This window comes from Perca fluviatilis, chromosome 7, assembly GCF_010015445.1.
Source record: "Perca fluviatilis chromosome 7, GENO_Pfluv_1.0, whole genome shotgun sequence".
NCBI lineage: Eukaryota > Metazoa > Chordata > Actinopteri > Perciformes > Percidae > Perca > Perca fluviatilis.
In genome coordinates, this window is record NC_053118.1 from 42,997,076 (window position 1) to 43,008,523 (window position 11,448).

The window sequence follows — 11,448 nt, forward strand, 5'->3', positions numbered from 1 at the left end:
TCTATGAATTTGTCTTTAATAGGAGCATACTATATAAAGACAACAGTGGAGAGTTGCTGGATCTGTCTGTTCTCAAAGTGCCAGAGATCTACAAGGACTTCACACGTTTCTACACCATCAACTGCGTAATCAAAGTGATAAAAGAGAGAACAAACTATTTTTGTATCTGTTGACATGAATAGATGCCTATAATGTCTGCCAATATATTCAATCAATTCAATAAATGTTGATAAGTATCACTGATATTTCTTAAATCATTGTAGTTTTTCAGAGCAATAAGATAGATTATTAAAACCATGTTCATATTTGCAACAAATTAAAACCCTGATCAAGGCAAATGGTTTTTCATTTTCCATGACATTTATAAAAAAACAAACAATACAATTAAATTGACCAGAGCTCATACTTGGTAAATGGCTTTAATTTACCTTGTCAAAACAATGAGTAATTCATAACAAATTGCACAATATTTCACACAAAACCTTAAAAGTGATTCATACTACGGTGAAGCAGTACAATTTGCCTGTAGGATTTACTGTAGCAGGAACATATATTGGCAAACAGATGACCCAGGTACAGGTGAGTTTGTGAGCAGGGTTATGAATAAAGATAAGATAAGAATAATTCAATTAAAAGGAGGTATATACAACTAGTAGAAGATAAATTAACTATACAGAGAGCAATTAAGGTAAAGTTATGAGGTAGTGGCAAGCTAAAGTGACGTATAATCAATAGCAGTGAGTTAAGTCAACCGTGTACACCAGAATAATATATACTGTGATTAAGTAATGATACTTACTGTTGTCTGTACTAATATAACAAAACAATAGTGTATGATGCAGTATGGAGAACAACCAAGTCCCATATGAACCCAAGAGACTTTTAGTGCAGCTGTTGATGTTAACTACAAACAAAACTTGCAGATGGTTGTAGTCTGTAACCAGTCATACAGTAGGTAGATCTGGAGCAGATGGTTGTAGTCTGTAGCCAGCCGTACAGTAGGTAGATCTGGAGCAGATGGTTGTAGTCTGTAACCAGTCATACAGTAGGTAGATCTGGAGCAGATGGTTGTAGTCTGTAACCAGTCATACAGTAGGTAGATCTGGAGCAGATGGTTGTAGTCTGTAGCCAGCCATTCAGTAGGTAGATCTGGAGCAGATGGTTGTAGTCTGTAGTCAGCCATACAGTAGGTAGATCTGGAGCAGATGGTTGTAGTCTGTAGTCAGCCATACAGTAGGTAGATCTGGAGCAGATGGTTGTAGTCTGTAGCCAGCCGTACAGTAGGTAGATCTGGAGAAGATGGTTGTAGTCTGTAACCAGTCATACAGTAGGTAGATCTGGAGCAGATGGTTGTAGTCTGTAGTCAGCCGTACAGTAGGTAGATCTGGAGCAGATGGTTGTAGTCTGTAGTCAGCCATACAGTAGGTAGATCTGGAGAAGTGGTTGTAGTCTGTAACCAGTCATACAGTAGGTAGATCTGGAGCAGATGGTTGTAGTCTGTAACCAGTCATACAGTAGGCAGATCTGGAGCAGATGGTTGTAGTCTGTAACCAGTCATACAGTAGGTAGATCTGGAGCAGATGGTTGTAGTCTGTAGCCAGTCATACAGTAGGTAGATCTGGAGCAGATGGTTGTAGTCTGTAACCAGTCATACAGTAGGTAGATCTGGAGCAGATGGTTGTAGTCTGTAGCCAGCCGTACAGTAGGTAGATCTGGAGCAGATGGTTGTAGTCTGTAGCCAGCCGTACAGTAGGTAGATCTAGAGCAGCAGGGTGACTTCTAGCTTTCATGGGCTGGTGATATGACACACAGATCAACAGGGGTCGAGGCCCTCAGCCCCACCTGGATGAAAAGAAAGTAAAACAAAATACTTTTTTTCACTTCAGTTTGCTTTGTATTAATTTAAAAAATAACTGATTTTAAGGAGCAAATAAGAAACCATATCATTTCTAGATCTGTTTTTATTATAGTGGTGAAATTGTACTTAATGTTACAACTTTTTAAACAGTGATATGAATTCATAATTTTCAGACTAATGTTAAATGAAGGAATGAAGACTAAATTCTGGTGAACACAACAGTGATGCAGAAACAATCCAGTTTCTTGTGTTCTTTCAGTTATATTACACTTTTTACTAATGGCTCTAATATGAAATTAGCCAAATCACAGGAACATGGTTAAATGAGGGAAAATAAAAAGTGGGGTCATCAAATATACACATACTGTCCGTCATATGTTGTTCAATCTAGCTAAACAATACAGAAAATCTATTTGTTTATGGACATCAAGCTAGGCTATATGCTAGCGCCATGTTAGCTAGCTAGCTAGGTGCTTAAGTTATGTTACTCACCCTCGTAGTTGTGGACTTTCTCCAGTTTCCTGACGGGTGCAGGTGAAAGTGCATCGACCACTCTGTGCACATTGTTGACATATACTTATAATAAAGCAATGGACGGCGCGGGGGTAGCTACATAGCTAAACTTGGTTACAGAGCAGCCGCCCTCAGCGGTAAATTGAACGCATCTTCAACGGGGCAGGGATCATTTCATTGGTCAACACTACAGCTGGCATTCTATTGGTTGTTGAATTTTGATAGGGTTATAACACCAAAAAATTCGAGCGCGCAGGAGAAATCCGAGAGCAGAGCAAGATTTGTAAGCGAGCAGAATCAGCCTGAGTGTGAGGAGAAGGTTCAAAGCTGAGAGCAGGAAATCTGTCCAAACAACAAAATATCTGAGTCCAGGCAGAAAGTTTGAGCACAAGCAGAGCAAATCAAGCACGAGCAGTGACTATTTGAGTGTGAAAGCAAGAAATGTGAACGTAATATCAGTGAGAAATGCTCTCAAATTGAAATAATGCGCTCTTGAATAAAGATAGTAATATAACTCCATATAAAACACTTTTTTCAAAACGTTACACACAATTCTCTACCTAAGACACAAAAATCTAACAGGAAGTGACTTGCTATCCATTTCTAAACACAACCAATCAAAATGCTACACTCATTTACCAGGGCACACGTACACTCCTCACATGTGCAAACACAATATGTCATAATTCAACACTAACCAATCATTGCTTTAGTATAGGCCTATACAGAGGTCAAAGGTCAGATTAGCTGTTTGGAACAATGGATGCCAACAATAGACAGAGAGCAAGGGGAGGAGGAGGGAGAGACAGGGGATAACAACGAGGAGGAGGAGGAGGAGGAGGAGGAGGAGGAGGGAAGAAGAGGAAGGAGAGCCATCTCTGATGAGGTCAGGGCCACACTTATTCATCATGTGATCAACCACGGATTGACCAATGAGAGAAGCCCATCTTGAGTACCTTTACAGTGGCGTCCATAATGCATGCAACTATCTAATGACTATTTCAGCATTACTAATCAATCAGACTTTGTTTTACACAAAGTGCATACAATTCCCCCCCGCACCGACACACACACACACACACACACACACACACACACACACACACACACACACACACACACACACACATATTCTTTATTCTAAAAATGATACCTTTGGTTTGTACTTTTGTTTTCTTGTTTCATGCTAATGTATACAACACTGTGCTATTCTTACAAACGTAATGTTTTGCCCAATAAATATTTTCTGTTTTACTGTAACATTACATAGTTTTTTACAGTAAACTTTTCAACCCCTTTCAGCAGATGACTTTCTCTCTACAACATTGTAAAAGTAGATATAAGCCTATGAACGACAAAAGAGCTTTAGATTTAGACAGGGCTGGACTGGCCATCTGGCATACCAGGCATTTTCCCGGTGGGCCGACGCACTTTTGGGCCAAATCGCCGATAAATAGGCCCTTTTTTTGTTGGGCGCCGGCCCATAAAGAACTCACAGCAGCCCATTGGTTAATTTTCTTTAATGGCACTGGCCTGACCCAATCAAATCCAGGAACCCCCTTCCCCACTCCGGACCGCAAATTTACGAATCCCACTATGGCCACGCCTCCCGGCCCTGAGACACGAGCTGTAATAGTTATGCTTATGATGGAAGTTTAGCATCCACGTTAAAATGGACGAACGACCACCAAAGCGCAAGGGAGGTGCAGAGAAATTACGGGAGAAAAAGATTAAGAATCTACAGGCGGATTCCTCAAAATGTGCCAAAATTTCTGACATGTTTGGGGCTGTAGTAGCTGCTTCAACATCAGCATTACCTGAAGCCAAGGAGGAGGAGAGGTGGCTGGCTATACAGAGAAGCAGAAACGGCATCATGACAGGGAAGAAGCCGAGGAGGAGGCGAGTGACCATGACAGGGCCATGGGAGCGAGTGAGGAAAAGATGGAAGAGAGAGTAGATGATGATGTGGTAATGAGTAGGCAAATTAACAGGGACTCTCAGGAAGGGAGGGAGGCTGTGTGTGTGTGTGTGTGTGTGTGTGTGTGTGTGTGTGTGTGTGTGTGTGTGTGCACGCGTTATGTGCGCCTCACGTCATAACAATAACAAGCAGTTTGGCTGTAACATTAAACGTTAGTGGCTGTCAGGTAAGCTAGCGGTTAGCCTGTTGGGTAGCTGAAAAGCCTGTGTGATCTATAAAATCAGTGTTGATGCAAGCATCAGTGTTCCTTGAATGGCTTAATTAGCTCTTTTCCAGGGCATACTACTCTCAGCTTTATTGTAGCTTTTGGGAAGGGTTATGGTTATTGTATTTAGCAGACACTTTTGTCCAGCAAATTAGTAATAAAAACAATAATGACAATACAATATAAAATATCAATAATAAAAAATAACAAAAATACCATAAGTATACAAATCATAACTCTAAGAATGAATGAATTATTTAAGTGTAAGATCAACAGATAAGTCTTGAGACCCCTCTTGAAGGATCCAAAACGATCACATGAACGCTGAACACTAGGCAACTCATATCATAGAATGCACACATATTTTAAGGGTACTGTCTGCAGGGAATGTGTCTGACCAATCACGGTGGGTGTGGGCTGACTGGGCCAAAAATGCCAGGGCCCATTTTTTGTCCCAGTCCAGCCCTGGATTTAGAACAACAGTATGTACATGGTATATCCAAAAATTTACTATTATGAAAAAGTCATTTGAGTGTTTGCCATTTGATGCAAATGCTTAATTTTGAAGTTTTTTTGAGATGTGTTTAGTGTATTTCAACAGTGGAGTTTTGAAGGAGACATAGTTTTTGAAACACGTATCTTTTTTCACACACACACAGACACACACAGACCACACACACACACACACACACACACACACACACACACACACACACATGCACATACACACACTCCCTTTCTCACTCACACATTCATACACACACTCAGAAACCCTCTGTGAAAAATGGGCCTCCCTGCCCACATCTACACAGGATGGTAGCGACAAGGACACACTGAGAAGGGGTGGTGATGGGGTGAAGACACAGGCGACAGCAAACGTGGATTGCGGTGAAAAGAGCAGGTTTATTTAAGTGCTAACAAAAACATGTCATCCAGCACTCTACAAAAAGAACTTCCCAAGAAGTCACAAAAAGGTCTCTCAATTTAAATAGAACAAGGCCAAAAAAACTCAATAATTCAATAATTGACCTCTCGCCGGCCCCTCCCCCAAAATGGCCATTGTCCAATCACACATCATAGCAACCGTTACTATGTGAGCAGGTCCGACAAACACTGACTCCCAGCAAGATGGTGAAGCGGTGCGCCCACGGCGTTTGTAAATCGGACACTAGATACCCCGAGAGATTGTCTGGAGGATTCATTTGCACGTGTTTACTATTTGGCAGCCTGAGAACTGTTATTAAAGGCTGGAGAAAGAATGGGGAATGGAAAGAGATCACTGATGCGGTCAACAGTGTTGCCGTAGTAAATCAGACTCCAGCTGAAGTTTATTTAATTTATAGCCTACATCCTTGACACATGTATTCTATAGTCCTAATAGTAATATACAGGCTTATATTGCAATCTCTTAGGCCTACATGTAGGTGTACTTATATTTAAATAAACACACAGTAGCTGAGTTTATGCAGTGTCTTTTATTTTACTCGTTTTTTTCATGAGTCAGAACGAGGCAACAGCTGAGGGAGAGCTCGTGCCCCGTGCTGGACCCGGTCTCCTGACAGCAGAGGGGCTGGAAAAACAAGCCGAAATAACTCGGTCAATGGTACAAATAAATCGTTCACGTTCAAGAGAAAACATTTCATAAATGAGGGCCAACGTGAGTGGTGCCTACAGTGGATCAAACCGTGTGGATGGCCCCGCTCCCAGTTAAATGTGTCGAACATTACGAAGCATAAATACGTCTGCTCAAAGCTAAGGCTAACAGCTAACTAGTTACCGTGTTGTCTAGATCTACTAACTAGAGGCAAGAACACAATCAAAGTTATGATTACCATGGATATCATTGCCAGAATGTTAACCTACTCTCTAAGCTAAGTTTAACGAGCCCTTTAGCTTTAGCCAACATTAGTTAACATGTTAGCTAACGCTAGCTACATTAGCTGCTGTTGTGTTGTGTCTTTGAGCTCCCCAACTTTATTTTTCGTCAGTTTACAACAAAGTCGAACATTTGAATATATCCCCCCACTGCATACTGTAACCCCTTTTGCCTCGATCTGGAGAATATTGCGGAGGTATCGCTCCAAAAAAGGTCACTGACACGCATGGGTATACCTCTTCCCGTCATGGCAATCTGTCGCGCTGGTCGTGTTCGTGTTTGACCATTTGTTTGTCGGACGTAGCAACAGTAACTAAGGGGGGCGAGGCTTGGCGAAAGGCTAATTACGTGACGTGAACATCATCGAAAAGCAGGGTGTTTTCTCTCTTTCATCAAACCGCAGTTTTTGCAATTTCATCGGATAAAATTGCATAAATATCCCGCATATTCCATTGCATTTTTTAAGAAAACGTGCCGCATAATCAAGGATTTTTGCCCCGCAACAATAACAAAAAAACTCCACATTTTTCTGGAAGGACTAATTAAATACCAAAACATCTGTCTGGTCTAAAAAATTATGCATAACACTACTCCTCCTCCTTTGAACTCTTTCATAACCCAACGTAACAACGGCAGTCAGCTCACTAGCACATTTGGCCAATTATCATTTTTTGTTACGACAATACAAGACTGGAATTTATTACCCACTACAATCAAAGATATACATACATATTTCACCTTTACAACACATCCTAAAACATGGCAGTCCGATAACTATTACTGCACACATTAATCTGTCAGATACGATATGTGTTTGATGTGATGTAGTCATTGTTGCTGTTGCTCCATCTCTCTCCCTAGGGTGACCAGATGTCCCGAAAAACAGCAAAAATGTCGAAAGGAAAGTCAAAGCGTCAAAAAATCTCGTCTCTTTCAGTTGTTTCATACACGTCTACTTTATGAACCTGTCACAGGACAGCATTAACGACACACCCAAGTGTAAACTGTTAGATGACTTTTATTCAACAGGAGACACATGTTACGCTGATAATTCATCTTCAGTAGCCAGGGTTACGACCTTCATCACATCAGATTACAGTCCTCCTATTTCTCACATTAAAAACGCTTTCAAACTTGCTAGGCTGAAAATAATGCAACAATGGCGATAACCGTGATAAAAACCTCAAAAGTCACGTAAAGTATGAATGAGGCTTAAGCGTAAAAAAATACCGTCTGTTGTTATCACATCTACTTTATCAAAACATACTGTCTTTTGTTAACACATCTACTTTATCAAAAATACTGTTTGTTGTTATCACATCTACTTTATCAAAAATACTGTTTGTTGTTATCACATCTACTTTATCAAAACATAGTGTCTGTTGTTATCACATCTACTTTATCAAAACATAGTGTCTGTTGTTATCACATCTACTTTATCAAAACATAGTGTCTGTTGTTATCACATCTACTTTATCAAAAATACTGTCTGTTGTTATCACATCTACTTTATCAAAAATACTGATTTTTCTTATCACATCTACTTTATCAAAACATACTGTCTGTTGTTATCACATCTACTTTATCAAAACATAGTGTCTGTTGTTATCACATCTACTTTATCAATGATTGCACACAGACAGATATTACAAACTTAGCATCAGAGAAGTTCTACTTTCTCCGTGGTGAACTTCCTTCATAGTGAACAGGAAGGCCGTTGTCACATGCGATTGTAATTTTCCTATTTTTGTGAAGTTTACCTGTGTACTCACAGTTGGGATACATGGCATTAGTATCTGTTACTCTGCAGTCAACAATGGTGAAATCTGTCTTGCTTTTATACAGATTGTCATGCAGGCAATATCCTTCAGTCCCACAGATGAGTTTGACAGTTTCTAACTTTGCTCTAATGAAGGTATTGAACTCCTTGCAGTAATCGCCAGGTCTGTTGATTTTTCTCGCGGCCATCGTGCTGTTACAGTCGACAGCTCTTATCTTTGGGTGGATATGCTGTCTCTTAAACATTTCAGCTGGAGTTTCTTGTCCGTCCACAGAGAGCACGGCAGCAGAGAGCAGCAGAAACGCATTCTTTTTCGATGTATTGCGTAACATCTCTTTTATATTAACATAGAGTAAAAAGCTGTTAGAGACTTTACTCTGACATATCTAACATCTCTTTATATTACTATATAAGAGCTGTTAGAGACTTTACTCTGACATATCTAACATCTCTTTATATTATCATAAAAAGCTGTTAGAGACTTTACTCTGACATATCTAACATCTCTTTATATTATCATATAAAAGCTGTTAGAGACTTTTACTCTGACATATCTAACATATCATCTTATATATCAATATAACAAGAGTTATCGACGCTTTTACGAAGAGTGGCAAACCTAAATTAACACAATTAAGTAATTCCCAAAACATAATATTAACAAAAACTCCTTTAAAAACGCAAATGTGAGTAAATAAAAAAGACTACATGGAGGTAGCGGCTGCGGGCAGAGTAAAGTTACCACACAGCAACATCTCATAATATCAACTTTTTGAGCGCACACAAAAACAGCACACACCAACAAAACAAAAAAAGAGAAAAGACAAACTTTAAAACAAATCACTGTTGGAGGTTACATCAAGATCTCGCCCGACATCACTCACTGCCCCAGGATATCAAACAACAACCCATATACATACTGCCACCTACTGACACAAAAAACGAATATTGCAGGCACAGGTCAACAAATTACAACCAAAAAAAATTGAAAAAAAAAAAAACACTAGTGTGAGAAGACAGTGGTAACATCACTCTTTATATTATCATATAAAAGTGTTAGAGACTTTATTTGACATATCTAACATCTCTTTATATTATCATATAAAAAGCTGTTAGAGACTTCACTTGACATATCTAACATCTCTTTATATTATCATATAAAAGCTGTTAGAGACTTTACTTGACATATCTAACATCTCTTTATATTATCATATAAAAGCTGTTAGAGACTTTACTTGACATATCTAACATCTCTTTATATTATCATATAAAAGCTGTTAGAGACTTTACTCAGACATATCTAACATCTCTTTATATTATCATATAAAAGCTGTTAGAGACTTTACTAAAAAAATGTGACAAAAAAACGAAACACACAAACACACACAGACACACAGACACACACACACACACATACACACACACATACACACACACACACACACACACACACACACACACACACATACAGCACAAACACACAGAAACACACACTCACACACACACACACACACAACACACACACACACACACACACACACACACACACACACACACACACACACACACACAAACAAACACACACACACACACACACACACACACACACACACACACACACACACACAAAAAACACACAACACACATACACACACACACATACAGGCACACACACACACACACACACACACACAAACACACACACACACACACACACACTACACACACACACACACACACACACACACACACACACACACACACACATTACAGCTTTTACAATCACTTTGGCACCAATATCAGAACCTTATGTCATTTTACAAAACCTGACATAAACCTAACAACCAAGATCAAAATACACATTTTCAAACTAATTCTTTTTCAATTGCTGGATAAAATACACATAAACCCAAAATCATTGTTCATTTAACAAAGATCACTGTTCAATATGACACAATTTAACATCAAAGTACTACTATTTCAAAAAGTAATTCACACATTACATTTCAGATAATTGTCTGTTCACTACAACATCTAACTATCAATCATACAACTGATCAAAATGAAATAACTGTTGCATTACCTTAATGACAGACAAACAATATACCATGCAGATCATGAACTTCAGACAACGGATCATTCACCATTATCTAATGTAATATATCACCCTTAATGTAATGTACCACTGTTTACCAACACCGTTTCTATGGCCATATACCACCTTTGAGACCATTTACAATGACAATACTGCACTGTACGGCCCTGTTGTCCACCTCCAACTCTACTATTTATATATAAAAAAATACAATAAAAAAAACAAAAAAAAAAAAAAAAAAAAAAATGTATATACCTATGTCCATATACAATACCAACTCAACACTACCAGCCATGCCCAAAGGCAAAAAAAAAGCAATGTAATGAGAACCTGTGGCCAACCAAAACAGTAGACTACACAAATCAAAAGACAACCTTTTGTTTTAGTACAAGCAAGTTGAGGAAACTGCATTTGATTAAAGAAGTAGTCTTAAGAGTCTTTTTGTAGCTAATTATCCGCTTTGATTCAACTAAACCTAGTGATCATCTCAGTTTCATCAGTACATTTCAGATTTTGTTAAATTATTCCACTGTGTCTGTAATATTCTCTCTATTAATAAGTATATTAATAAATGTGAATATACATCACAAAATTACGTCCTGCTATCTCCAGATACTTATAATTGATTGGTTTGTAGAAGCTTCCCAGCGTTTTCCCTCCATCCCCGTCCCTTCTTCTGACCCCCTTCTCCCCCGCCCCCCGTGTCCCCTACACGCCTACGCGCTCTCGACCCCCCTACCGCCCCGCTGCCCCCACCGGCCCCTCACCGCCTCGCTCCGCTCACCGTCTTACGCTTCTGCGTTTCCCCATACTGGCCATATCTCATCTCTTTCTGCTTTTTCTGTTCTCTGTCTCACTGCTCTCTCCCTGCTCTCCCACCTTCCACTGTTTCTCCCCCTGACTGCTGTCTCTCTCCTACTGACTGCTGCTCTCCCCTACTGACTGCTACTCTCTCCTACTGACTGCTGCTCTCCCCTACTGACTGCTACTCTCTCCTACTGACTGCTGCTCTCCCCTACTGACTGCTACTCTCCTACTGACTGCTGCTCTCTCCTACTGACTGCTGCTCTCTCCTACTGACTGCTGCTCTCCCCTACTGACTGCTGCTCTCTCCTACTGACTGCTGCTCTCCCCTACTGACTG

At 39.8% G+C, this 11,448-nt stretch overlaps 1 long non-coding RNA gene across 1 annotated transcript in view; it reads left to right on the forward strand.

The window, feature by feature from the left end:
* LOC120562776 overlaps nt 1-53 on the forward strand; it is a 981-nt gene extending 928 nt beyond the window's left edge. The window contains exon 3 of the long non-coding RNA XR_005639834.1: nt 23-53. This is a non-coding gene — a long non-coding RNA (uncharacterized LOC120562776). The remainder of the gene's footprint in view (nt 1-22) is intronic.
* Nucleotides 54-11,448: the final 11,395 nt, after the last annotated feature.